The following is a 3,411-nucleotide window of genomic DNA, read 5'->3' as shown; positions in this document are numbered from 1 at the left end:
GTTGGAGCAAGAGAAAAATTTTGGGGCGCTCTCGAGAGTTATTTTGTATTTTATTTATATTTAAGAAACACTTTTTGAACAACGAGGTTTACATTTTATCTTAGAGCAAGTGCAATCTACACAACAAATGTCTGTTTTTGTATTTTGTCCACGGATTATTTTCAAGTTCGCAGGTCAAGCATTTGTACAATAACCTTACGATCTACAGACAGATCCATGCTAACTGTTTTCCTCACGCAAAGTTAAGCTAGCTTTTGGCTGTTGCAAGTCATGTGCATACAGACCTGATGCAAAAAATATGCTTTTGACTGCGTTTGTGTGCAGTGGGATTAAACTGTGTACAGAGGCTACAGCAAATAAGCATGCTTTGCATTGTAGCTTATTCCCCAGTTTAAATTCATTGCTTTCTTAATGTTGTTACTTCTCGTCTCTTCGTGCTTTGCTGTCACCTTAACTGCGCCCCACCCCCACCCCCTCTCCTCTGCATCACTTTGACCTGGTGGGGTCCAGCTGTGTCTGCTTCCACACCTGGGCACTATTTTACCCTCATCCTTCCCACTGTGGAAACACGTTGACTGACAGCTGCACTTCAAAGATCTGCTCCCTCTCTTGCACTCATGGTTATCATATGTTGTTGGGAGATGGAGAGAAGGAGCGAGAAGGAGAGAGAGAGAGAGAGGGGGAACTAGTCTCAGGCAGCCGGATTGTGTTGTGGGGCCAATTTAGATGATTGGCCTTGAAATGCAAGCTGAAACGGGCTTCCCTGTGTTCCTTTAAAGTGACCCGTGCCCGGCAGTGTAATGTAAAATTATCCTTGCCTTGTTTGTGTTGTGTCAGATGTGGTGACTGGCAGAAACTGTTAGTAATTGTCTAAGTGCTCCGGTGTGTCAAAGCTGTCCGTCACTCATCCCAGCCCCCTCCTCCTTAGTTCTGCTTCTTCGGCTTCTCATAATATTTTCACTGAGGACAAACTACTTTCAGTGATGGACTTGTCACATCGGCGCTTTGGCTAGGAAAAATATTTTACCTTGGGAAGAACACACAGCCGACTGACATGTGTTCCCGCTTTTTGGGTGAGAAAAAAATGAGAGAGCCATACGTGTTCTTTCTTTTGTTCTTTGATACTTCTACAAATTCAAGACTATGAGCACTTCTTGTCATAACTCATTGAAGTTGAAGCTAACCTGAAATGTGACATTATGAAAATACATTCCTGACTGTATCAGCTGTAAAAGAATGGACACGCGTACATACTCTCTTATGTATACACTTTAAATGGAAACTACTGAGCGAACATCTGAGCAGCGGGAGATCATGAAAAGACAAGAAGACAAAGTTTCGCTGGGTTTGGTTTCACCGCTTGGAAATTATTTAAAGGCGTTCAAACACGTCGGCATGCACTGCAAAGAGTACACATACATGCAACGCACAAAGGCCCCGCAGTGTAGACACAGAACATTCAGGTGTATCTAATTAAGTGCGTGAAGTGTAAATGGCTGTGGTTATAAAGGTTCCTGTTAATCAGCTGTTTATTCAGGGAGACAGATTGAGTTTATTTTACAGTTTTTGGAACACAGTGGTGATGTTTTCCTGGAGTCACATCAGATGATTAAATCGCCTTGACTTCTATTTTTCTTGTTTTAAAAAACCATTCAGTTCGTTTTAAAAAGTCGCACTGACCAGGCCCATTACACTCACCAGCCAATCGCATGGCAGCAACTCAGTTGTTGTAGGGATGTAGACATGGTCGAGACGACCTGCTGAAGTTCAAACTGAGCTGTCAGGTGACTGACTGGGATTTTCCCACAAAACAACATCTGGGGTTTACAGAGAATGATCTGAAAAATAGAAACTATCCAGTGAGTGCTGGCAGAAATGTCCTGTTGATGCCAGAGGTCATGCTTCAAGTTGATAGGAAGGCAACCGTAACTCAAATTGTCACTCGTGGTGGTGGTGTTTTTTTCCTGGCACACTTTGGTCTCTTCATTTCCCCTCTAAGTCATAAAGCTCAAATAATCTCAAACTGATTTCTTGAACATGACAATGAACCTCACTGTACTCAAATGGCCTCTATAGTCACCATGGGGGATGTGCTGGGATGAACTAATTCAATTTCAATTCAGTTTAATTTATAAAATGCCAAATCGCAACAAGGTGCTTTATTTTGTAAGGTAAAGACCTACAATAATACAGAGAAAACCACAACAATCAGATGAGCAAACACATGGCAACAGGGGGGAGGAAAAACTCCCTTTTAACAGGAAGAAAGCTCTGGCAGAACCAGGCTCAATTTAGGGACAGCCATCTGCTGTGACCGGTTGGGAGTGAGGGGAATGAGGGAAACGACCCCAACCCCCAGGTCCGTGGCCTGGGGGTTGGGGTCGTTTGGTACTGGGCCGCGAGATGAGGCTCGGGTGTGAAATTTATGGTTTTGAGGGTTTTTATCGGTGTTTAGCGTTATTTTTTGAAATCGTTTTTATCATTAACTCGGTTTCCCGGGGTCTTTTCCTGTGTGTTATGAGTAAATCTTTTTTTGGTACCGGTACTGGTTTTATTTTGTTGTATTTATCTGCGACACCTTAAAGGCTGGTCTGTGAATATATTTTTGGACATGGCGGTCCGTGGCGCAAAAAGGTTGGAGACCGTTGTGATAGATGACAGTACTTCGTGATTCCTGGTTCCTAGTGGACTGAATCAAGATAACTTAACTTAACTTAACTCAATAATCGGAACAAAGTGAAGCTTGGGGGTAATTTTGTTATGTTTTTTTTGTGATTTGTGGTTTTATGTGATGATCTCACCAGTCCAGCGGTCACCATCCTTGAACTGCTATCACAACAATTCATATAACCTCAGTGTCATGTTCAGTGGTATAAGTTCATGACTTCAGGCCTGCAAAAAATTACACAAAATTCATGTTAATTTGAAGTTACTAAGGCTGTTGGGGTTTGCTGATGGAAATGGGCTCATGGAGTCACAACAATAGGTTGAATAAGAAATGTACATTTCCTTTTTGGATTCGTTTTTCATCAGACTTTCACATATATGAGAGTTCAGCCTGTAAAAGTTACTAAAGTCTTTTCTCTCAAACGGTCAGATGAGGGTGACTCCTCTGGCTGCAAAAAGAGGTCTGACTATATTAAAGAAGATCCATGTGGTTATTGATGTATGGCATCAGTAAAAACCTTCCTGGTGACTGTATGTTCTCAAAGTTCTCACGTTTCAAGTCTTATTGGTATCATGTGGATGAAAATACAAAATAAGACAATAAGTCAGGGGATTCTTTAGTGCATGGATGACTTTTGGATGAAAGGTCGCTACTATATCAGCGTGCAGTGTCCTCGATCAGTCAGTTCCATAACTTGCTCATCACAAATGCAAGACAGAAACAGCCAAAATGTTCAGTATGAA

Source organism: Oreochromis aureus, linkage group 16 (genome assembly GCF_013358895.1).
Source record: "Oreochromis aureus strain Israel breed Guangdong linkage group 16, ZZ_aureus, whole genome shotgun sequence".
Lineage (NCBI taxonomy): Eukaryota > Metazoa > Chordata > Actinopteri > Cichliformes > Cichlidae > Oreochromis > Oreochromis aureus.
This window is presented reverse-complemented; position numbering follows the sequence as displayed.